Source organism: Salvelinus sp. IW2-2015, linkage group LG5 (genome assembly GCF_002910315.2).
Source record: "Salvelinus sp. IW2-2015 linkage group LG5, ASM291031v2, whole genome shotgun sequence".
In the NCBI taxonomy this organism is placed as follows: Eukaryota; Metazoa; Chordata; class Actinopteri; order Salmoniformes; family Salmonidae; genus Salvelinus; species Salvelinus sp. IW2-2015.
The window spans coordinates 35,309,291-35,336,388 of record NC_036844.1 but is presented as its reverse complement, the minus strand read 5'-3'; the positions used below and the strand labels follow the sequence as shown (position 1 = coordinate 35,336,388).

The 27,098-nt window shown below is 44.7% G+C and overlaps 1 pseudogene; it reads right to left on the bottom strand.

The window, feature by feature from the left end:
• LOC111964441 (calcium-binding protein 8-like) overlaps nt 1-26,398 on the bottom strand; it is a 55,658-nt pseudogene extending 29,260 nt beyond the window's left edge.
• Nucleotides 26,399-27,098: the final 700 nt, after the last annotated feature.

Sequence of the window (27,098 nt, the reverse complement as noted above, 5' to 3'; positions counted from 1 at the left end):
AGGCATTAACACATACAAATATACACGCATGAATGTGCACACACACACACACACACACACACACACACACACCACACACACACACACACACACACACACACACACACACACACACACACACACACACACACCACAACACACACGACACACAGCATCACACAGACAAACAACCTTTCCCTCCCTTTTGTTCCATGCTGGCTGAAGACCTAGATAGCCAGTGTAACCGATGTGAAATGGTTAGCTAGTTAGCGGTGGTGCGTGCTAATAGCGTTTCAATCGGTGACGTTACTCGCTCTGAGACCTTGAAGTAGTTGTTCACCTTGCTCTGCAAGGGCCGCGGCTTTTGTGGAGCAATGGGTAACGATGCTTTGAGGGTGGCTGTTGTCGATGCAGAGGGTCCCTGGTTCGAGCCCGGAGAGGGACAGAAGCTAAACTGTTACACCAGTAACTAGCTAACACCAGACACAGATGAAAGGGGAAACATACTTAAGTATCTTTGCCATAGATGAATAGTGTAAACTTTAATTATATTTGCTGACACCTTACAGCCAAATTTTGGCACCAGTAGAGTAGCTATCTATCTATATAAACCACGCACTTCCGCAAAAACACGCCTTCTCCGATGTTGGTTACAAGGCAGTGCTTATTCAAATTATTTAAGAGAATATCATGTTACCATTGGTCTTTTAAAATGAGAGTTAGGGTGATGTCACCCTATCCCCTTAATGATCCCGCCTCCTGAATCTAGACGTTTGACATGGGGGAGGAGACCAGTAACTTTATGATCAAACTTTATCAATGTAGAAGCAACAGTCATTTTTCATACTTTGGTCYTCATACTTTGATATGGTTTCATACAGATATCATCCAATTTCATGAAAAACTTGATTTTTGACTGTTTGTGACCTTTAAGTATTTGTGTGTGGCCTCACCTAAAGTGTGGGGTATTTATCCTTTATAAATACTTTATAAATGTTTTGAATGACCAGTGTAATTTCTCACTAAAAGATAGACATACCATTGGTAAACATTCCAGCACTACCTGATGCTCCTTAAGGTCTGAAAATAGCCTACAACCTATAATTGGTAAAACAATAAGCACACAACACACGATGTTAAAGGAAATATATCAAACATTTTGGCTGAGTTTCCTTTTGTGAGGGTGGAGACTTCCCAAACTGGAACTCCCAATTTTGAAGACATATGGACCTAGACTTGAATCACGCAGCTGGCTAAATTAGGCAAGATTTTAGTTCTGAGTTAACGAAATTAAACTGCTCCAAGGAGTGACTGCTGCAATCCACACTTTGGTTTTGGTTAAAAAAAGTTACACTATTCAGACCCCTTGACGTTTTCCACATTTTGTTACATTACAGTCTTATTCTAAAATGGTTTAAATTATGGATACATTTTACATCCTCAATCTACACACAATACCCCATAATGACAAAGCTAAAACAGTTGTTTCGAATTTTTTTCAAATGTATCAAGAATAAAAAACATACCTTATTTACATAAGTATTTAGACCCTTTGCTATGAGACTCGAAATTGAGCTCAGGTGCATCCTGTTTCCATTGATCATCCTTGAGATGTTTCTAAAACTTCATTGGAGTCTACCTGTGGTAAATTCAATTGATTGGACATGATTTAGAAAGGCACACACTTGTCTATATAAGGTCCCACAGSTGACAGTGCATGTCAGAGCAAAATACAAGCTATGAGGTCGAAGGAATTGTCCGTAGAGCTCCGAGACACTATTGTGTTGAGGCACAGATCTGGGGAAMGGTACCAAAYKATMTCTYCAGCATTTAAGGTCCCGAAGAACACAGTGGCCTCCATCATTCTTAAACGGAAGAAGTTTGGAACCACCAAGACTCTTCCTAGAGCTGACTGCCCGGCCAAACTGAGCAATCAGGGGATAAGGGCCTTGGTCAGGGAGGTGACCAAGAACCTGATGGTAACATGACAGAGCTCTAGAGTTCCCCTGTGGGGATGGGAGAACCTTCCAGAAGGACAACCATTTCTGCAGCATTCAACCAATCAGACCTTTATGGTAGAGTGGCCAGATGGAAGTCACACCTCAGTAAAAGGCACACGACAGCCCGCTTTGAGTTTGCCAAAAGGTACCTAAAGACTCTCAGACCAAGAGAAACAAGATTCTTTGGTCTCGTGAAACCAAGATTGAACTCTTTGGCCTGAATGCCAAGCGTCACGTCTGGAGGAAACCTGGCACCATCCCTACGGTGAAGCATGGTGGTGGCAGCATGCTGTGGGGCTGTATTTCAGCTGCAGGGACTGGGAGACTAGACAGGATCGAGGGAAAGATGAACGGAGCAAAGTACAGAGCTCCTTGATGAAAACCTTCTCCGGAGCGCTCAGGACCTCAGACTGGGGCGAAGGTTAATGTTCCAACACAGCCAAGACAACGCAGGAGTGGCTTCGGGACAAGTCTCTGAATGTCCTTGAGTGGCCCAGCCAGAGCCAGGACTTAAACCACAATCGAACATCTCTGGAGGGACCTGAAAATAGCTATGCAGCGATGCTCCTCATCCAACCTGACAGAGCTTGAGAGGATCTGCATAGAAGAATGGGAGAAACTCCCCAAATACAGGTGTGCCAAGCTTGTAGTATCATACCCAATAAGACTCGACACTGTAATTGCTGCCAAAGGTGCTTCAACAAAGTACTGAGTAAAGGGTCTGAATACTTATGTAAATGTGATCTTTTTTTATTTATTTTTAGTACATTTGCAAAAATTTCTGAAACCAGTTTTTGCTTTGTCATTATGGGGTATTGTGTGTAGACTGATGAGGAAAAACACTAATTTAATCCATTTTAGAATAAGGCTGTAACGTAACAAAATGTTCAAGGGGTCTGAAGACTTTCCGACTGCACGTATATATTTTTTATGTATCTGCTTATTGTTTAATCATTTATATTTTTTGAGACCTTAAAAGAGCCTCAGGTACTGCTGGAATGTCTACCGATGGCATCTTTTTGCAAGAAATTACACTGATCACTCAAAACATTTATAAAGTATTTATAAATGATAAATAGCCCACACGTTCTATGAAGCCACACAAATATACTTAACTAATGATTAGTAAATGGTTTATAAATAGCTATATTAAACATCGTATGAATGATCTGATTAATCGTTTTTAAATACTTGTAAAAAAATATATAAACATGTAAATAACCAGGTTAGTAACATTTACAAATGTGGGAGTAATGAGGAATAAAATTAAGAAACGATTTACTAATCCATAAAACAATCGTTATTATGCGGAGTGCTACCCAAACAAGTCATTATCAATGGCTCCATTCATTTTGTCTTCTCGCCTTTCTCCTTCCTTCCTTCCTTGCCTATTCTTGGACTTCTCTTCCGTTCCTGTCCATTCTTCTCTTCCTTCCTGCTGTGCTTCTTTTCCTTTTGCCTTCTTCTTTCCTTGTCCTTCTGTTCTCTTTCCTTCTTCTTCTCGCCTCGCCCTCCTCATCTCCTTCTCTCTCTAATTACAAAAAGCAGGAAGAACAGAAGAACAGAACTATAACTGCCATATTTGACCTGCAGCTCCGTTCTTACATTCACCACACAATCAACATCAAACAATCAGACGTGATACAAGGATAAGCCTTATATTGACAACAAGTCTTTTCTCCTGCCGGAGCCTTTGTGTTTAACTCCCAGAAGCTAATCTTCCTCTCACCACCCGTTTCAATATGCTATACACATCTCCCTAAGCTCCTTTGTCTTTGTCACCCTCTCTTCTTCCCTCTCTCTRTGTTGTGGTTTATTTCAGTCACTTCCTGTATTTAACCAACCCTAGGGGGAGTCACACTTCTTTCAGAGGAAACCCTTTGACACATAACACCTACAGCCTTTCTACTGATTCCGCTCAGTTAAAACCCTTCCAGTTCCCACATCATTTGCGGTACACAGGGTGTTCAATTAAAACCCTTCCTGTTCTCCCACCATTAGAGGTAGATGGTGTTCTGACTGAAGCGCCACTTCCTGTTCCCCCATCATTAGAGGTACAGAGGGTGTTCTGACTGAAGCTCCACTTCCTGTTCCCTCATCATTACAGGTACAGAGGGTGTTCTGACTGAAGCTCCACTTCCTGTTCCCCCATCATTACAGGTACAGAGGGTGTTCAGTTATTTAAACCCTTCCTGTTCTCCCACCATTAGAGGTAGAGAGTGTTCTGACTGAAGCTCCACTTCCTGTTCCCCCATCATTAGAGGTACAGAAGGTGTTCTGACTGAAGCTATAGACTGGAGTATATCTGCATCCAAAATATGATCCTATTTCCTATATAAGCTAGTGCACTACTTTTGACCAGAGCCCTATATAGTAGTACACTATGTAGAGCCATGTAGAGGCACCTATGTGGTCCTGGTTGAAAGTATTGCACTATATAGGGTCCAGAAGAGAGTATTATTTGGGATTTGTCCTCTAAGTCCACTCCAGCCTCCCTCTCAAAGCAGGCGTCCACTCGCCTAATTACCTGTCAATCAACTGATAGCTTAGAGGCCATTTTAACAGACCATCAGGACAATGTCGGTCTGACTTCACCCAGTTAACTTCTCTGTGATTCAACCTGTTTCATAGCATGTCTCACTTATCAACCCCTTTTATAATCTAAATCCTATCAAATTGTTAAAAGAGGAGAACGTCTCGACATTAAAGGAAGATGTCTTTGTATTTAGTATTGGGGCTCCCAAGTGGCGCAGCGGACTAAGGCATCACTACAGTCCCTGTATCGCATCTGGTCGTGATTGGGAGTCCCATAGGGCGGTGCACAATTGGCCCAGCTTCGGCACGGGTTTGGCCAAGGTAAGAACATAATTGTAAATAGGAATGTGTCCTTAACTGACTTGCCTAGTTAAATAAAAAATAAAAATTTCATTTAACATGTGTAATCATACAGCAGTGGCTAGAGTGCCTCTGTATCATTCCACCTGTTTATGTATGCGTCCCAAATAGCACCCTACTCCCTATGTAGTGCACTACCACCGATCAGGGCCTATAGGGCTCAAGGTCAAAAGTAGTGCACTGTATAGGGAAAGCGAAAGGGCTGCTATTCTTTAATAGATGCTTAGGAGAATGTCCTTTACCTGTCTGATACGTCTACTGGATGAGGTGAGTTATATGTACTCTTTTGGCAAACTCCAAGCGGGCTGTCATGCGCTTTTTACTGAGGAGTGGCTTCCATCTGACCACTCTACCATAAAGGCCTGATTGGTGGAATGCTGCAGAGGTTGTTGTCCTTCTGGAAGTTTTTCCCATCTCCACAGAGAAACTCTGGAGCTCTGTCAGAGTGACCATCGGGTTCTTGGTCACATCCCTGACCAAGGCCTTTCTCTCCTGATTGCTCAGTTTGGCCGGGCGGCACTAGAAAGAGTCATGGTGGTTCCAAACTTCTTCCATTTAAGAATGATGGAGGCCACTGTGTTCTTGGGGACCTTCAATGCAGCAGACATTTTTTGGTACCCTTCCCCAGATCTGTGGCTCGACACAATAGTGTCTTGGAGCTCTATGGACAATTCCTCTGACCCCATGGCTTGGTTTTGCTCTGACATGCACTGTCAACTGTGGGACCTTTTATAGACAGGTTTGTGCCTTTCCAAATCATGTTGTTGTACTTCCACCTCTTTTTGTCCCCCATTTTGTGATGGTATTGGTAGTTGCAGTCTTGTCCCATCGCTGCAACTCCCCTACGGACTCGGAGAGGCGAAGGTATAGAGCCATGCGTCCTCCGAAACACGACCCTACCAAGCCGCACTGCTTTTTGACACACTGCTCGCTTAACCCAGAATCCACCCGCATCAACCCGCTTAACCCAGAATCCACCCGCATCAATGTGTCGGAAGAAACACTTTCAGACAGGTGACCGAAGTCAGCTTGCAGGCGCCCGGCTCGCCACAAGGAGTTGCTAAAGCGCGATGGGACGAGGAAATCCCGGCCCGCCAAACACAGCCTGGAATCAAACCCAGGTCTGTAGTGACGCCTCAAGCACCGCAGTGCCTTAGACCGTTGTGCCACTCGGGAGGCCCATGTCCAATCAATTTCATTTAGCACAGGTTGACTCCAATCAAGTTGTAGAAACATCTCCAGGATCATCAATGGAAACAGGATGCACCTGAGTACAATTTTGAGTCTCAGAGCAAAGGATCTGAATACTTATATAAATAAGATTTATTTATATTTATTTTGAAACCTGTTTTCACTTTGTCATTATGGGGTATTGTGAGTAGCTTGGTGAGCAAAAACAATAATTTAATCAATTTTAGAATAAGGCTGTAACATAACAAAATATGGAAAAAGGGAAGGYGTCTGAATACTTTCCAAATGCACTGTATACCATTGACTTACATTGGATTTCTGTCACAAATGGAAAAGGTTTGCATTTGAAACAGTGGCCAGGTAAACAAAACCAAAGCATGGATTGCTGTCATACRTGGTCCATAGACTGATTACAGGGTAAGGACACCAATATGTCATTTTTTTATTTGGGTGAACTGTCCCTTAAAAGGGACAATTTCGGTGTCTGCATTTATACATTTCATATAGGACAATGGCCAGTGTTGGCCGACAATGGAGTCACTGTGTCATTGTGATTTATGTCCAGCTATAGTTGGACCTACCAGCAGCCTGTGTTTCTTACTGAATAGACCTATGATTTGATTGTTGAGTGCCGGAAACTGTTCTGGGTTTTCATTAAGCTAAAAGACTGCCTCTATATCTCTCCGCTCAAGAGACCGAAGCACTGCCACAAGGCATTATATTTCAGCGGGAATGCTGTTCCTTGAACTATTTTGTCCGCCGGCGCGCCTGCCTGTGCACGCTTCCCCACCGTTGCGTGTGAAAACACGTCGGCTGGGGCTCGGTTGGCTAGTGGCTCGGCAGGGAAACTCCTTTAAACCTGTCCGAAGGCTGATATAGTCTAATATAAAGGCTGGAGACACAAAACAGCCGTATAGCCTTAGCCTGATTATGGTGATATTACGCATGTGTTAAATTCCTTTTGGACAGAATAGATAAAACAGGGTTGGGCGAATAACTTGAAAATGTTAATCCATAAACCTACTAACATTAATTAATAAATAAAAAATGTGCACATATTCAATATAATAATGTTTAAGAATAAGAATGTTTGTCGACAGCACACTAAATCTTTCCATCGATTGGAGGAGTATTAGGCAATAGTGATTGGTACCAATAGCCTATGTAAAACCTTTATCAATAGGCGTCCATTGTTTCGTTATGAAAAGGAGACGGAAATGTGACGGACCTGCATTGCACTGGTATGAAATTTTCCAGACGACTGTGAGCTGAATGACCAGTAGGCTAGGCGTGAATGTTCTGAAAGCGTCATTCTAAATCAGTCGTGAATACCTCAAGAAAGCCACCGACCCCTTATGGGCCACCATCCGGGGACAAAAGTCTTGCTGAGTCTATGAGATGTGGAGTTTTAAGCTATTAAAGGCAGCACCACTTTATCAAATGTTCATGTTGATATTTTAGGCTACGCCTGAAAACAGTTGTTTTCATGGGCACACAAATCCAAATTGATGAAACCTATGTGATTGCAAAATTGAATACTTCTAACRGAAAGAGTCACCTAACATGTATGGTTCTTCAATATAGGCTAACAGCCCTAGCTACTTGTTGCGCATTTGGTATCCAGCTGTTTTCACAGTATGGTATACTTACAATTTAGGCCCCCACTAAGCCACGTCTCCAATAATTTCACAGTGTGCCTTGCCTTTTAAATTGAATTGTAGAGTTACCACCCGTGACTGTATTTATTAGTGACAGAGACATGGTTGCTGAATTCGATAATGTTCAGTCCTGCGGCCTTCATCAAGTGAGTTCCTAMGCAAATATTATCATTATAATTGAACCATTACATATATCATAAGGCCTTATACAGTGGTCTGAAACTCGTAGTTTACAGGCCACATTAGGCCTCCAAGTAGGGTTGCAAAATGCTGGTACATTTCCCAGGTTTTCCAGAAATCCTGATTGGAAGATACATGGTGGAAAAATTGTGAAAGTTCGTGGAATAAATCACATTATTGTGGCTTGCAAAGAGATGTGTAATTCCTATTAGAATCTAGCCAGCATTAGGCTATCCAACAGTTGAAATTTGTATTCACCTACAACCTGCATTCATAATGACTGCCAGGGTTAAGAACAGTGGGAGYAAACTATCTAAGCTATTTAAACTGGAACAACCATTTCAGTAACGGGTGCAAAAATGAAATGGATTAGTTTAGAAAACATTTCTCTTTGTGTAGAATAACATTTAATCAATCAACCAATGTACATGCAAAAACACAGAATAAAGCAATTACAAAAAATGTACCTGCATTAAAGCATGCTGGGGAAAAAGTTAATTTGTTATCGTAACTTAAAACAATTTAGTTGGTGTGACTATCACATAAATATTTTTTTTTCATTGACTTTGAGTACAACTTACGAGAAGAATATGAGTTAAAAAATGCTTTGTGGTTTACAGTGTAGTTAGGCCTGGTGATATTGTCAACCATCATCAGCTGATCTAGGAAATATTTTAGTTAATGACAGTCAAGTGACAAACAGCTGTTGTGATATAGCAGTTGATGCAGAAACAGCCAAAGCGTGGGAAAACGGTGTTCGGAAGAATGTCCAGAATATTTTGGAGTCTCGTTCGTTGCGTCAGTGAAGACAGGTGTGATCCARGGTGGATCCAATCCAATACCCCTATGTTGATTATCTGCTTGATTTACAGCAGCGTCGAGAATATTTCATTAACAGAGAAAGCACCATGTCAATGAATGAACTGCATTGTTGGTTAAGGACTTGTAATTAAGCATTTCACGGTATTATTCGGCGCATGTGACAAATAAAATTTGATTTGATTTAGAGTTTTCCTATGTTTGGGATCCTGAGTGGCGCAGCGGTCTAAGGCACTGCATCTCAGTGCTAGAGGTGTCACTAGAGACCCTGGTTCGATTCCAGGCTGTATCACAACTGGCCGTTGGCCCAGCGTCGTCCGGGTTAGGGTTTGGCCCGTGGTAGGCAGTCATTGCAAATAAGAATTTCTTCTTAACTGACTTGCCTCGTTAAATAAAATAAAAATGTTTCTGTGCATCGGATTGGACACCAAGGCCAGGCTGCTGTGCGCAATTGTGTAGGATATTGCGCAAACACCCAATGGTATTTTCCATTCTATTATTCATTAGATTTAATGACAACAAATGAGTAGCCTAGTGGGCTTATGAACAAAAAGATTTGGTGAATTTCAATGATGTAAATAATGATAATGATGATGGTGAGAGCCCAGTAACAGATGGACTGAGATCCCTTTAATCATATAGAGGCTATTGTTACTTTGTGTTTCACAATGTTTCCATCACAATGTTTCCATAGTATGAGAGGATGGCTGGAGGGTGTCTGAAGTTGGATAATTTTTCAGCTTCTTCCTGCAATGCTTAGTTGATGTAAAACATATGTTGAATTTTCTGCATCTCTAAGCATACCTCTTGAGATGTCTGTATCCTGGTTCTTTTAATTAAGAAATTAAATATGCTTCTCTGCAAATCTGGGTAAAATATTGAAAGGAATATACATTTAGTAATTAAAAACCTCTTAGGGCTAGGGGGCAGTGTTCGGAAGTTCGGATGAATGACGTGACCAAAGTGAACTGACTGTTACTCAGGCCCAGAAGCTAGGATATGTATATAATTGGTAGCATTGGATAGAAAACTGTTAAAATAATGTCTGTGTATAACAGAACTGATATGGCAGGCGAAAACCAGAGGAAAATCCATCCGGAAAATGTTTTTTTGAGGTCACAGTCCATTTCAATGCTTGTCTATGGGATATACAAATAAATAGCTCCCAGATTGCAGTTCCTAGGGCTTTCACTAGATGTCAACAGTCTTTAGAAAGGGCTTAAGACTTGTTTTTTGAAAAATGAGCGAGTAGTTGTAGTTTTTCCAAGGTGTCTCTCATTAGAAATGTAGTCTTGATGCGCAGGTGAATGAGGTGCACACACTTCGTTATTTATCTTCCCTAATGAACATACATTCTCCGTCTTAAATGTTATTGTTTATTTAGATATTAGAGTACCTGAGGATTAATTAGAAACATCGTTTGACTTGTTTGGACCAACTTTACTGGTAACTTTTTGGATTCGTTTGTATGCCTGTTGAACGAGTGGATTACTGAATCAAGCGCGCCAACTAAACTGACATTTTTGGGATATAAAGAAGGACTTTATCAAACAAAACAACCATTTGTTGTGTAGCTGGGACCCTTGGGATTGCAAACAGAGAAGGAWRTTTAAAGGTAAGTGATTTATTTTATCGCTATTTGTTACTTTTGTGACGCCTGTGCTGGTTTGGAAAAGTATTTTGGTGTGGGGCGCTGTCCTCAGATAATCGCATGGTATGCTTTCACCGTAAAGCCTTTTCGAAATCTGACAACGCGGTTGGATTAACAAGAAGTTAAGCTTTTAAATGATGRAGGACACTTGTATGTTCATGAATGTTTAATATCACAATTTTGTAATTTGAATTTGGCGCGCTCCAGCTTCACCGGATGTTGTCGATTTAGCGGGATCCGTGCGGTAGCGGGATCCGTGCGTTATGAGGTTTTAATGGCTTTTTAAAATTCTACCAACCTTGCCAGCAGGCATGCCAGCTAATATAGTTACACAAGCTAGCTACTCTAATTTTATTGGTAGCCTGAAATGGCTTCTGGGTAGCTAGTTATGAGGTTGGGAGATGGGTTCCCAATCTGGGCCAGCTAAAGACAACTTCATAACATTGGTAGGTGGCTAGTAGCATTACAGAGAAACAACAACAAAAAATTAAGGGTATCATGCCTTTGCTACAAAATATATGTTTTCCCATATGAAGATATTTATTTGATGTCATAACCTAAAAGAACAGACAAATGATTTAATGAAAAGCAGCAAACAGACAAAACATTGTTTCACATTCTTTAGTAAAAGACTGAGAAACAGAAACAGGCAATAGGCTACAGCTCGATTCACAGTTTTCCCGCCAAATAGGCCAACAGTGCATACGGGAAAGTAGCCAGACCCCTAGACTTTTTCCACATTTTCTTACATTACAGCCTTATTCTAAAATAGATTACATATATTTTTTCCCTCATCAATCTACACATAATACCCATAATGAAAATACGTTTAAAAAAAATTGAAACTTGTGCAAATGAATTCTAAATAAATAACTGAAATACCTGATTTTCATAATTATTTAGACCCTTTGCTATGAGATTCAAAATTGAGRTGAGGTGCATCCTGTTTCCATTGATCATCCTTGAGATGTTTCTACAACTTCATTGGAGTCCACCTGTGGTAAATTCAATTGATTGGATATGATTTGGAAAGGTACACACCTGTCTATATAAGGTCCCACAGTTGACAGTGCATGTCGGAGCAAAAACCAAGCCATGAGGTTGAAGGAATTGTCCATAGAGCTCAGAGACAGGACTGTCGAGGCACAGATCTGGGGAAGGGTACCAAAAAATGTCTGCAGCCTTGAAGGTCCCCAAGAGCACAGTGGCCTCCATCATTCTGCCTAGAAGGCCAGTATCCAGGAGTTACCTCTTCACTGTTGATGTTGAGACTGGTGTTTTGCAGGTACTTTTTAATGAAGCTGCCAGTTGAGGACTTGTGAGGCATCTGTTTCTCAAACTAGACACTCTAATGTACTTGTCTTCTTGCTCAGTTGTGCACCAGGGCCTCCCACTCCTTTTCTATTCTGGTTAGAGTCAGTTTGCGCTGTTCTCTGAAGGGAGTAGTACACAGCGTTGTATGAGATCTTCAGATTCTTGGCAATTTCTCGCATGGAACAGCCTTAATTTCTCAGAACAAGAATAGACTGACGAGTTTCAGAAGAAAGTTATTTGTTTCTGGCCATTTTGAGCCTGTAATTGAACCCACAAATGCTAATGCTCCAGAATCTCAACTAAGCTAAAGAAGGCCAGTTTAATTGCTTTTTTTAATCAGAACAACAGTTTTCAGCAGTGCTAACATAATTGCAAAAGGGTTTTCTAATGATCAATTAGCCTTTTAAAATGATAAACTTGGATTAGCTAACACAACGTGCCATTGGAACACAGCAGTGATGGTTGCTGATAATGGGCCTCTGTACGTCTATGTAGATATTCTATTAAAAATCAGCCGTTTCCAGCTACAATAGTCATTTACAACATTAACAATGTCTACACTGTATTTCTGATCAATCCATTATTTTAATGGACAAAAAAAATAGCTTTTCTTTCCAAAACAAGGACATTTCTAAGTGACCCCAAACTTTTGAACGGTATATATACACATCTCTTATTCAATTTTTTTCTTCTGAAAAACAGTTTTTACTTTGTCATCATGGAGTATTGTGTGTAGATTGATGTGGGGAAAAAACTATTGACTACATTTTAGAATAAGGCTAAAACTTAACAAAATGTGGAAAAAGTCAAGGGGTCTGAATACTTTCCGAATGCGCTGTACAAGGAAACTCGATATAGCTCAATGACGTTGGGTGAGCGGGGGTCTGTACGCTGTAAAGTACCTTCCACAAAAAGTTTTGCTCGACAAAAAGTCACATAAGCTTCCCCACGTCCATATTTCTCATCTTTATCAATGAGTCTTCAATGCCCTGGTTTACAGACTCACAGAGCCCCTCTCTGTTGACTCTGTTTGTTATTCTCTGACTGACAAATCCTCTCTCGCTCGCTCGCTCTCTGTCTCTCTCTCTCTCTCTCTCCACTCCCCCTCTCTCTTTCCTCTCCCCTCCCGTTTTCCCTCCACTCTCTCCCCCCGTGTCTCCTCTCCTCTGTGTCAGTGTACTAGTCCAGTCTTAGATGTGTCTCTCCCGCTTGTCTTTGCTCTGTCAGTTCTCTGAGTGTTTGAGTTAAGTCACAACACCCATCTAAGCCTGTAAACCTCCCATTTCAACAGAAAACAACCCCAGAGCTTTTCTCTCTCTCTCTCTCTCTCTCTCTCTACAAACAAAGGGAATGGGATTGACAGAGTGTCTCTCTTTCATCTAAAACAAAATGATTTATCAGTATGCAGCACCATACAGAAGAGACATTCTCTGCTGTATGTCTGAATGAGCCGTCACATGTATTACTGCTGTGTGTGTGTGTGTGTGTGTGTGTGTGTGTGTGTGTGTGTGTGTGTGTGTGTGTGTGTGGCTCACACTGTGATAGAACCTTCAATCTTCATAAACATCAGTACATCAGTATATCAGTACAGCAGTACATCAGTATATCAGTACAGCAGTTACATCAGTACATCAGTATATCAGTACAGCAGTATATCAGTACAGCAGTACATGAGTACATCATTACAACAGTACATCAGTACATGAGTACAACCGTACATGAGTACATCACTACAACAGTACATTACTACAACAGTACACGAGTACAACAGTACATGAGTACAACAGTACATGAGTACATCAGACAACAGTACATGAGTACACAGTACACACTTACAACAGTACATGAGTACATCAGTACAACAGTACATGAGTACAACAGTACATGAGTACAAACAGTACTGAGTACATCAGTACAACAGTACATTGAGTACAACAGTACATTCACTCATACAGTACCATACACTACAAACAGTACAACAGTACATGAGTAACAACAGTACATCACTACAACAGTACATTAGTACAACAGTTACAACAGTACATCACACCACGAGTTACAACAGTACATGAGTACACACAGTACAACTGAGACAACAACATTAACCGTACATGAGAAGCATGTGAAACTCCCGAAAATACACCAAAAGAAACAACAGTACACATGAGTAACACGAGTACATCACTACAACAGTACATGAGTACAACAGTACATCACTACATCAGTACAACAGTACATGAGTACATCAGTACATCACTACAACAGTACATCAGTACATGAGTACATCAGTACAACTGTACATGAGTACAACAGTACATCACTACATCAGTACAACAGTACAACAGTACATGAGTACAACAGTACATCACTACACAGCTACCAAGGACTGTGGCCTCTCCTACTCCTTGGCCGACGTGAGTAAGACATTTAAACGTGTTAACCCTCGCTGCCGGACCAGACGGCATCCCTAGCCGCGTACTCAGAGCATGCGCAGACCAGCTGGCCGGAGTGTTTACGAACATATTCAATCTCTCCCTATCCCAGTCTGCTTTCCCCACTTGCTTCAAGATGTCCACCATTGTTCAAATCAAATCAAATTGTATTGGTCACATTTTMTATTATTTTTTTATTTAATTTAACCTTTATTTAACCAGGTAGGCAAGTTGAGAACAAGTTCTCATTTACAATTGCGACCTGGCCAAGATAACGCAAAGCAGTTCGACACATACGACAACACAGAGTTACACACGGAATAAACAAACATACAGTCAATAATACAGTAGAAAAAMAAATCTATATACAATGTGAGCAAATGAGGTGAGATAAGGGATGGTACATACACATACAGTATTTAGCAGATGTTATTGCGGGTGTAGCAAAATGCTCGTGTTCCGATCTCCAACAGTGCAGTAATATCTAAAAACGATTCACAACAATAAACACAAATCTAAAAGTAAAAGAATGGAATTAAGAAATATATAAATATTTGATAACCACCCGAGCCCCGGCCTGTTCACCCTGCTATCATCCAGTAGGCGAGGTCAGTACAGGTGCATCAAAGATGGGACCGAGAGACTGAAAAATAGCTTCTATCTCAAGGCCACCAGACTGTTAAACAGCCATCACCAGCCGGCTTCCACCTGGTTACTCAACCCTGCACCTTAGAGGCTGCTGCTCTATATACATAGACTTGGAATCACTGGCCACTTTAATAATGGAACACTAGTCACTTTAATAATGTTTAAATAATGTTTACATACTGCTTTACTCATCTCATATGTATATACTGTATTCTATTCTACAGTATTTTAGTCAATGCCACTCCAACATTGCTCTAATATTTATATATTTCTTAATTCCATTTTTTTACTTTTAGATTTGTGTGTATTGTTGTGAATTGTAGATACTACTGCACTGTTGGAGCTAGGAACACAAGCATTTCGCCAATAACATGTTATTTATTTGATTTGACAACAGTACATCAGTACTGTACATTAGTACATCAGAACATCGATCATCCCTAACTGAGAAAACCACAACTGATTGATGGCAACAAATCCAGACTAAAGTACAACCACTGTTATGTAACTGCTGCACTATGAACACTAAGGTGGTACACACTACCGTTCACAGACAGGTCGATTGGAAAATAGCTTTCTGAACTGAATCCCTTGATGGGCGGGAATATCAGGATCCATTCATCTCCAACACCCAATGGGATCGCTTTGTTCTCCACATCAAAGGCTCCCATTTGCTTATACAGTGCATTCGGAAAGAATTCATACCCCTTGACTTTTTCCACATTTTGTTACGTTACAGCCTTATTCTAAAATTGATTAAATGTTTTTTTCCCCCTCATCAATCTACACACAATACCCCATAATGACAAAGCAAAAACAGGTTTTTAGAAATGTTTGCAAATTTATATACAAAAATATGTAATATAACATTTACATAAGTATTCAGACCCTTTAGTCAGTACTTTGTTGAAGCACTTTTGGCAGTGATAACAATCCATCCGAGTCTTCTTGGGTATGACGCTACAAGCTTGGCACACCTGTATTTGGGAGCTTCCCCCATTTTCTCTGCAGATCTTCTCAATCTCTGTCAGGTTGGATGGGCAGCATCGCTGCATAGCTGTTTTCAGGTCTCTCCAGAGATGTTTGATCGGGTTTAAAGTCCGGGCTCTGGCTGGGCCACTCAAGGACATTCAGAGACTTGTCCGAAACCACTCCTGCGTTGTCTTGGCTGTGTGCTTAGGGTGGTTGTCCTATTGGAAGGTGAACCTTCGCCCCAGTCTGAGGTCCTGAGGGCTCTGGAGCAGGTTTTCATCAAGGATCTCTTCTGTACTTTGCTCTGTTCATCTTTCCCTCGATCCTGACTAGTCTCTCAGTCCCTGCAGCTGAAAAAAAACACAGCATGATGCTGCCAACCCAATGCTTCACTGTAGGGATGGTGCCAGGTTTCCTCCAGACGTGACGTTTGGCACTCAGGCCAAAGAGTTGGTTTCATCAGTTCAGAGAATCTTGTTTCCAAACTTCTTCCATTTAAGAATGATGGAGGCCACTGTGCTCTTGGGGACCTTCAATGCTGCAGACATTTTTTGGCACCCTTCCCCAGATCTGTGCCTCGACAAAATCCTGTCTCAGAGCTCTACGGACAATTCCTTCGACCTCATGGCTTGGTTTTTGCTCTGAGATGCACTGTCAACTGTGGGACCTTATATAGACAGGTGTGTGCCTTTCATAATCATGTCCAATCAATTGAATTTACCACAGGTGGATTCAATTTCGAGTCTCATAGCAAAGGGTCTGAATACTTATGTAAATAAGGTATTTCAGTTTTTTATTTTAATAAATTGGCAACACACGCAGTAACACACATACATACACACACACACACGCACGCACGCACGCACACACACACACACTGACCTCCTAACTCCTCTGTGGAGATGCTGGTGAGTTGGAAGGTTTCGCTCCCTTCAGACAGTGTCCGGCTCAGGAGACTTCCAGTGTAGAGCAGAGTAGACCTGACGTGGTGGAACGGCATCTTCTCTCTGCAAAAAACACACTTATAGTTTGAATGCTGAGGGTCTGTGTGCCAATATATGTGTGTGAAGGAGAGTGCACATCCTCCATCTTTCTCTCCCTCCTCCCCTCTACTCCTCACCTCCTCCTCCCTCGCTCCCAAGTCTCCCTCTCTCCCTGCCTACTCGTCCGCATCTCCCTTCCTCCTCCCCTTCCTTCCACTCATCTCCTCCTTCCCTCCTCCTCCCTCAGTTTCGGTCTCAGGCACCTGGCCCAGGGAGATAAAAACCTGAATAAAGTCCTGTCACTCTCCATCACTTAATCTAACCCTCCCTCCCTCCCTCCCTCCCTCCCTCCCTCCCTCCCTCCCTCCTCATTAACCACGCACGTATATTATTATATTATATTACCACTCGCCCCCCCTTTATTTCATCCCTCTCTCACTCTCTCTCCCTCCATCATTTATTCTAACCCTCCTGTCAATGTGTCTGACTTCTTCCTGTCCCTCCAGTCCATTTCCACAGAGACAGAGTGGCTCACTGAGCGACCCCACCACCTGACAGATACACCGATGCTCACGTCATGACAAAGAGAGTTATCAACAGCAGAGAGAAAGAGAGAGAGAGAGAGACAGAGAAAGGGGGAGACTGACAGACAAAGATCCCTGAGAGGGAGCAGGAGATGGAGAAAGAGGAGTGTTTTTATACACGGTACTATCTATAGGCCTGTTGCACAAAGAGACAGAGACATGTCTCTTTACTGCTGGGAGAGATTGAGAGGAAGGCCAGTCTACACACTTTCTTCTCTTCACTTTCCCCCCTCTCCTTTCCTCTCCTCTCCACACAATGAAAAGACTCCTCTGTTGATTTTGAATCCCCTGTATAAAAGCAGAGGATGAAAGGACAGAGGAGAAATATATGCAGGGTAAAGGGTAAGAGAACTGGGAAATGTAGAGGTATGCTTTGATGACCTAAACAGAGGACATACAGTGCCTTCGGAAAGTATTCAGACCCTTTGACTTTTTCCGCATTTTGTTACGTTACAGCCTTATTCTAAAATTCATTAAATGTTATTTTTTTCTCAGCAATCTACACACAATAAAAAAGCCAAAACAGGCTTTCATAGATTTTTCCAAATGTATAAAAAATAAATAAACTGAAACACCTACTTTACATAAGTATTCAGACCATTTGCTATGAGACTCAAAATTGAGCTCAGGTYCATCCTGTTTCCATTGGAGTCCACCTGTGGTAAATTCAATTGATTGGACATGATTTGGAGAGGCACACACCTGTCTATATAAGGTCCCACAGTTAACAGTGGATGTCAGAGCAAAAACCAAGCTATCAGGTCGAAGGAACTGTCCGTAGAGCTCCGAGACACTATTGTGCCGAGGCACACATCTGGGGAAGGGTGCCAAAAAAATTCTGCAGCATTGAAGGTCCCCAAGAACACAGTGGCCTCCATCATTATTAAACGGAAGAAGTTTGGAAACCAAGATTGAACTCTTTGGCCTGAATGCTAAGCGTCACGTCTGGAGGAAACCTGGCACCATCCCTACGGTGAAGCATGGTGGTGGCAACATCATGCTGTGGGGATGTTTTTCAGCTGCAGGGACTGGGAGACTAGTCAGGATGGAAGCAAAGATGAACGGAGCAAAGTACAAAGAGATCCTTGATGAAAACCTGCTCCAGAGCGCTCAGGACCTCAGATTGGGGCGAAGGTTCACCTTCCAACAGGACAACGACCTTAAGCACACAGCCAAGACAACGCAGGAGTGGCTTCGGAACAAGTCTCTGAATGTCCTTGAGTGGCCCAGTCAGAGCCCAGACTTGAAGCCGATTGAACATCTCTGGAGAGACCTGAAAATAGCTATTCAGCGATGCTGCCCATCCAACATGACAGAGCTTGAGAAGATCTGCAGAGAGGAATGGGAGAAGCCTCCCAAATACAGGTGTGTCAAGCTTGTAGCGACATACCCAAGAAGACTCAAGGCTTTAATCGCTGCCAAAGGTGCTTCAACAAAGTACTGAGTAAAGGGTCTGAATACTTATGTAAATGTCATATTTCTGTTTTATATTTTTWATAAATTTGCAAACATTTCTAAAAACCTGTTTTTGCTTTGTCATTATGGGGTATTGTGTGTAGACTGATGAGTAAGAACAACAATGTTGTCACACCCTGATCTGTTTCACCTGTCTTTGTGATTGTCTCCACCCCCCTCCAGGTGTCGCCCATCTTCCCCATTATCCCCTGTGTATTTATACCTGTGTTCTCCGTTTGTCTGTTGCCAGTTCATCTTGTTTGTCAAGTCAACCAGCGTTTTTCATCTCAGCTCCTGCTTCTCCCCAGTCTCTCTTTTCGCTCGCCCTCCTGGTTTTGACCCTTGCCTGTATCGTCTCTGAGCCCGCCTGCCTGTCCACTCTGCCTGCCCCTGACCCTGAGCCTGCCTGCCATCCTGTACCTTTGCCCCACCTTTGGATTACCAACCCTTGACCTATCGTTTGCCTGCCCTGTTGTTCCGACATCGTCTGCATCTGCGTCTTACCTTCAAACCTGATAGTACGAACTGGCCATGACCGACCCAGCAGACCTGGGCCAGCTGCGCGACGCCATCTCCTCCCATGGAGCCACCATCGGGAGCCCCGTTTACCCCCCCCTCGAACGCTTCAATGGAGAGTGGAGCACCTGTCGGCCGTTTCTAGCTCAGTGTGCCCTCATCTTCGAGCTTCAGCCCTCCTCCTTCCCATCGGATCGCTCCAAGATAGCCTACCTCTTCACGCTGATGTCCTGGAGGGCTTTCACCTGGACTACTGCTGTATGGGAACAGCAGCCGGCCATATGCGTTAGTCTGGAGGGGTTCGTGGGAAAGGTGAAGAAGGTTTTTTACGCCCTGTTCTCCGGGAGAGAAGCTGCCCGGAAGCTAATCCAGCTTCGGCAGGACTCCTGCAGTGTGGCTGACTATGGGGTTGATTTCCACACGTTGGCAGCGGAGAGTGCTTGCAACCAGGAAGCACTGTTTGATATGTTCCTGCACGGCATCTCGGAGGAGGTCAAGGACGAGTTACCTACGGATTTCCATTCCCTCATTGCTTTGACCATCCGAATCGATGGGCGACTAAGGGAACGACGGAGAGAGAGGAAATTCGACTTCGCTCGCACGTCCGTGGATTCCACCTTGTCTCCGAGTCATCCCAGAAGTCCCCGACAATCCCGACCTTCCCCGAGAGTCGCCGAAGACGGCTGAGTCACCGCTTCTCGAGCCTATGCAACTAGGTAGAGCTGGGCTATCGCCAGCGGAACGGCAATACAGGTCATTTTGTGTCCTCTTGTTCTTTAAAGAAATCAGGCTCACTGGTAGGAGCGAGTACTCTGGTGGGCCATATGGAGAACTTTCCTGCTTCCCTTGCTCGCACCCCTGTTTATGCCATTCTGCTGTGGGGAAGCATGTCTAAATCTCTCTGGGTCCTCATTGACTCTGGGGCTGATGAGAGTCTTTTGGATACTAGCCTGGCTTCCGAGCTGAACATCCCCACTCAGCCTCTCTCCACTCCCATGGATGTTAGTGTGCTTGACGGGCGCTCTTTAGGCCGGGTCACTCATATTACCACTCCCATCAACCTACGGGTGTCAGGGAATCACAGCGAGACTATTCAATTCCTGCTCTTCAAGTCTCCTCAGATTCCCATGGTATTAGGATTCTCCTGGTTCAAGCGACACAATCCCCTCATCAACTGGTCTACTGGTGCCATCATGGGCTGGAGTTCGTTCTGCCACACCCAGTGTCTGAAGTCAACGCAACCTGCCCTGGGAAATCTTCCTGGGGACTCGGAAGGTGCCCCGGACCTCTCCGCCATTACTGCGGAGAACCAGGACCTTCGGGAGGTGTTCAACAAGGCCCGGGCCACTTCGCTTCAGCACCGACCATATGACTGCGGGATTGACCTTTTCCCTAGCACCTCTCCGCCCCGGGGATGACAGTACTCACTGTCGGGACCGGAGACCAAGGCTATGGACACCTACATTGGGGACTCCCTAGCTGCAGGATTTATACGTCCTTTGTCCTCTCCCGCCAGCGCAGGATTCTTCTTTGTGGAGAAGAAGGACAAGATCCCGTGCATCGCCTACCGGGGACTCAACGACATAACGGTGAAGAACCGCTACCACTCATGGCCTTGGCCTTCGAGCCGCTCCAGGTGGCTACCGTTTTTCCCAAGCTGGATCTACAGAATGCCTACCATCTGGTGCAGATAAGGGAGGGGGATGAGTGGAAGACCGCCTTCAACTTGGCCAGCGGCCACTACAAGTATTTGGTCATGCCATTTGGCCTCACCAACGCCCCAGCTGTGTTCCAGGCTCTGGTAAATGATGTTCTCCGTGACATGTTGAACTGGTTCGTCTTCGTCTACATTGATGACATCCTCGTCTTCTCCCGCTCTCCTCAAGAACATGTTCTCCACGTCCGAAAGGTTCTTCAATGCCTCCTAGATAACCAGCTGTTTGTTAAGGCAGAGAAAAGCGAGTTCCATCGCTCCACCATCCCTTTTCTGGGGAACATAATCTCCGCTGGGAGTGTCCAGATGAATCCCGGGAAGGTGAGAACGGTGGTGAATTGGCCTCAGCCTTCGTCCAGGGTGCAGCAGCAATGTTTCCTGTGGTTCGCCAACTTATGGTCGCCGCTTCATCTGGGGTTACAGCACCCTGGCTTTCCGCCTGTCAGCACTCACTTCTCCCAAGGTTCCGTTCACGTACTCCCATGCTGCTGACCGGGAGTTCCGGGACCTCAAACATTGCTTCACCACTGCTCCCATTCTGGTTCATCCTGACCCCTCCCATCAGTTCGTGACGGAGGCCGATGCGTCGGATGTGGGGGCGGTCCTGTCCCAGCATTCTATTCTGGACCTGAAGCTATACCTTCTTCTCCCATCGCCTCAACGCCGCGGAGAAAAACAACAATGTGGGAAATTGTGAGCTTCTCGCAGTGAAGATGGCATTGGAGGAATGGAGGCACTGGCTGGAAGGGGCGGAACATCCGTTCATTGTACGGACAGACCACAAAAATCTGGAGTATCTCCAAACACCTCAACTTCAGGCAAGCTAGATGGGCCCTGCTGTTCACACGGTTCAACTTCTCCCTCTCATATCGACCGGGATCCAAGAATGTCAAGCCGGATGCACTGTCTCGCTGTTATAGCCCCACAGCTATTACCCCGGAGACCATCCTTCCCACCTCGTGCCTGGCAACGGCACTCAGCTGGGTTATAGGGAAACAGGTCCGGGAGGCACAGCGTTCCCAGCCGAACCCCGGGGGGGGGGGGGGGGGGGTCCAGATAACTGGATGTTCGTGCCTGACACGGTCCGCTCCGCAGTCCTGGAGTGGGCCCACTCCTCCCAACTGGCCTGCCAGGGTTCCCACCGGACCCTGGCTTTTGTGCGACGACGCTTTTGGTGGCCCACCATGGTCCCTGACGTCTCCGCATTCATCGCCGCTTGCACAGTGTGTGCTCAGAACAAGAATCCTCGGCAAGCTCCGGCTGGCCTCCTGCAACCTCTGCCTGTCCCTTACCATCCCTGGTCCCACATATCCCTGGATTTCATCATGGGGCTGCCCCCGTCTGAGGGCAACACTGCCATCCTGACTGTGGTCGACCGGTTTTCCAAGGTCACCCACTTCATTCCTCTCCCCAAACTACCCTTGGCCAAGGAGACAGGCCCAGCACGTCTTCCGGATCCATGGACTGCCCGTGGACATGGTCTCCGACCGGGGTCCCAGTTCTCGTCCCAGTTCTCGAAGGCGTTCTGCACCCTCATTGAGTCGTCGGCCAACCTGTCCTCTGGGTTCCACCCCCAGTCCAATGGCCAGTCGGAGCGAGCCAACCAGGACCTTGAGACAACACTGCGCTGCCTGGTCTCGCCAACCCCACCACCTGGAGCCAGCAGCTTGTGTGGGTGGAATACGCACGCAACACCCTTCCCTGCTCTGCCACGGGCCTATCTCCTTTTGAATGTTCCCTGYGGTATCAGCCCCCGCTCTTCCCCGAGCAGGAGGAAGAGGCCGGCGTACCTTCTGCCCAGATGTTTGTCCGCCGCTGTTGTCGTACCTGGAGGGGACCCCGGCTCCATGATATCGTCTCGGGCAGAAGGTATGGTTATCCACCTGGGATCTGCCCCTCRGGGTGGAATCCCACAAACTCTCCCCATGGTTTATTGGCCCATTTCCCATCTCTAAAATGATTAGTCCCTCTGCTGTTCGTCTTCTGTTGCCCCGTACCCTTTGTATACACTCCACTTTTCATGTGTCCCGAGTTAAACCCATGTCTCACAGCCCTTTGCCCCAGCCCTTTATCCCTATTCTGGTTATCGACCCCTGCCTGCCTTGACCTGTCGTTTGCCTGCCCTGTTGCCGTAATAAACATTGTTACTCCGACACAATCTGCATCTGGGTCTTACCTTCAAACTTGATCAATTTAATCAATTTTAGAATAAGGCTGTAATGTAGCAAAATGTGGAAAAAGTCAAGAGGTCTGAATCCTTTCCAAATGCACTGTAGGTTTAAAATGTTTCATTTGAATATGTCTATGTGAGGGCTGCAGGTTAATGTGTGTGTGTTCTAGGGGGAGGTACTTAAGCCCATCTGCTCTTGGTTCTAATCCTGTCCCACTTGCTCAGGTGCACGGTGAAGGCCCTCAGGTCGCCACAGCAAATAGATGTTCCACATTCCGCTAACGAGCCACACACAAACACAGTGAACTATAACCTTACACACAGTGAACTACAACCCCCACAAACCACCATAAACAATGTTCTCTGTATCTGTCTGTCTCTGTCTGCCTCTCTATATATATATTTGTCCGTCTCTCTCACTCTCTCCCTGTCTCTATATCTATCTTTCCCCCTCTATCACTCTCTCTCTCTCTCCCTGTCTCTATATATATCTTTCCCCCTCTCTCCTCTTCTCTCCTCCTGTCTCTATATCTATTTTCTATCTTTTCCCCCTCTCTCTCTTCTCTCTCTGTCTCTCTCTCCCTGTCTCTATATCTATCTTTCCCCTCTTCTCACTCTCTCTATCTCTTGTCTCTGCTTAGAGCAATACAAATATGCTAAAATAACCTCTGAATTAGCTGTGGGATGAAAAGAAGGAAACATTAACTCCGTTGCTTGGATCAGACAGACTCAGACGTGAGGTGACAGGTTGAGACCGCAGCGGGAAACCTCTGTGTCATGTATTATAGAATTGTTGTCTGGATACAGACTGCCAACACAGGTTTAGAACAGGAGCGGAGAGTGACAGTCAGATAGGATGAGTGTCTCTGTCTGTCTGTGTGTGTGTGTGTGTGTGGTGGTGTGTGGTGTGTGTGTGTGTGTGTGTGTGTGTGTGTTGTGTTGTCTGTTGTCTGTTTGTCGCTCTGTCTGTCTGTCTGTCTGTCTGTCTGTCTTCGTCTGTCTGTCTGTCTGTCTGTCTGTCTGTCTGTCTGTCTGTCTGTCTGTCTGTCTGCTGTCTGTCTGTCTGCTGTCTGTCTGTCTGTCTCTGTGTGTGTGTGTGTGGAGCGCAGAGGCCCCATAGGATGGGAGAAAGAAAGACAGAAGACGTTGGGGAGAGAAGAGAGGGGGCAGAGCAGCCACACACAGATTGAAGGGAGAGAAGAGAGCGGGGAGGGCGAGAGAGAGAGAACAGACGTGTTGCTCACACCTTAGTCGTTCCCGGTGGAAAGATGCATTAGTGGTGGAGGAGAGGTCAAGGTCGGTACAATATCTATCACACGCCATTAAACAACACACAACACACACACACACACACACACACACACACACACACAACACACACACACACACACACACACACACACACACACAACACACACACACACACACACACACACACACACACACACACACACAACATCTCGATTATTACACCTACAACTTGTGACATAACCATTGACGCAGCCTGCAGGTTGGTCAAGTCTTCTCTTGCTGGACATCTAAGATAATTTGACGATAGTCCAATATCCAAACATGTTGTCTAAATGTGATCAATAGACGTTGAACTGACGCCTGTTCCCAGTGGGAAACATGTTGTCTAAATGTGATCATACTCAAGAAATGTCCTGTGCCTGACGTTGGTAGAGTTGTTAAGGCCACCGCCCTCTGTACATATGCAGTCCTCAGCCTGCATGGAATGGAATCCTGGCCCTTTGGTCTTCTCCCTATCATCCCTCTGTCTGTTATGTCGGTACTGTCTGTACTGTACTGTCTGCCTGTGCTGTCTGTGCTGTCGGTACTGTCTGTCTGTCTGTACTAACATTTCCCTGCAGGGGCAGATTGGCCATCTGGCAATTCTGTCAATGCCAGATGGGCTTGACAATTTTTTAGTCGGTGGACTGGTCGGAATTGACACACTCAAAAATATTTCAATAAAAAAGATGGCCTGTGAGCCTGTTAATAAGATTTTTGTGCAATTTCTGTTATACTAATATATAATGATGAGCTTTTGGCTGATCAGTGGGCAACGGCCGGCCCAAGATGGGCAGGCCCGGTTTTCTGATTGGCTGAGCTGAGGTCATACAAACTCACATTCCATTTCAAACGCGGCATCAGCCTAGCAACCTGGTCCGACTCTAGTATCAGTTAGACAGCCAAGATCAAAAACTAAAAGGGTGACTATATGTTCTACGTTGTCACTTCACTCCAAACGTCTTAATTTTGTTGACGGCTCGCACAGTGATGTTGGGTGGTGTGGATAAAATGCCAGGGCCGAATTCTTGTCCCAGTCTGCCCCTGTTTCCCTGGTCCCTCTACCTGCAATTGAATTCTTAACAGCTGACCTGGACAGGCAGGGAGGGCAAAACAGCGGGACTGACAATATAAACTTTCATCTCCTTTATCAGCATACTCAGCCCTGTTATTCAACACATTTCCAAAATATCATGTTAACTGTAGTCTATGTTATTATGACCCCAACACAAAATCCGCCTGTGGAAATGAACTCTATAAGGCTCAACCAGAGCCATTTATATATAGATCTCCAGACACAACATTCACGTTCTCCTCAGACACCACAGTGGTGGATACAGTGAGTTCCATCTAGTGACTGTCAACTACTGTCGGTAAAAATGCAGAAGACCTGGCTGATTTTGTTTATCACTATCAGAACATATACCTACAGAACTCTACCTGTTCACCGGAAATAACAACAGGAGCAAAGCCAGTGTTGTTTTTCTTTGGAAAACACCCTGATTAAGAATAACAGGCTACTGCAAATTGTGATATCTTTCTATACTGTCATTATGCTGACATCCAGTCACTGTAGTCACATTGCACTAGCTGTCAAACCAGCGGTCATGATGAAGTAGCCGAGTAGCCAAAAACCAAAGTCACCTTGCGCAGTGACAGGACTTGTACAGTAGCCTAGGTTTCACACAGCACCAGTCAGTACAGCCCGCTTGTTGATGTTTCTTACCCCCACGGACTGCAGTTTACATTCACCGGCACCTCAACCGAGGCTAGAGCCAGCCTCTCAATCCCGCGATGGTCACCCGTTGCGCGCGGCTCCTCTCCCGCCAACTCCAGGGGAGGCGAACCGGCGACGTCTACCGGGCGCAGCGGTAACTCCACGAGCCCGAATCTCTCCGGTCCCATCATCATCAGCCTGATGTGTGCCACCGGGCGGGAAAAGGTCTGTTACCGTCTCCGTTACACAAAGCAGGATTTAAGCAGGAGCGTGTATGAGTGCCCTTGGTCTTCTGACAGTGTGGTTTGAAAGAAGCACAGAGAACCCTAATATTCTTACAAGGACAATCAGTGAGGCAGAACTGTGTCTTTGTCTTGGCTACTACTGTACTACGGTCCAAGCAACTAAACACACCGACTGTCCGACGGAGAGAGCAGCCCGCGCGAATAACCTCCTCGCATTTTTTTCTTTGTTCCCATGCCTTGCGCCATCCTGCCAAGACGACCCAAGAGACCTGAGTGTGATAAGAAAATAGCGGACTTGCTCCATCCGTTACAATCCTTGTGTCGCACGCGCACACACGCACGCCAGAGAGATGTGTGCAGTTTTACGGCTAATATCCTGCAATTCTACCCATTTTGCCATGTGGGGTAGAGGGAAATATTTTCAGTTTTAAAGCACATTTCCTGCAGTTCTTCACCTTTTTCCAATACTTATGCCATATGAATGATATCTGAGTGAGAGTGATTAACAAAATCAATGGGGGCCCTCTGGAGGTCAGGACCCCTGAGCACCTGCCCTGCTGCCTGTCGTTATTCAGTCTTGATTACTACAAGTTTAGATAGCCGGTTAGTGGCTAGACTAACTAACCAATCTAAAAATTGGTAGCTGACATGCTAATTGAGTGACTGTCAGTGACTGACATAACAA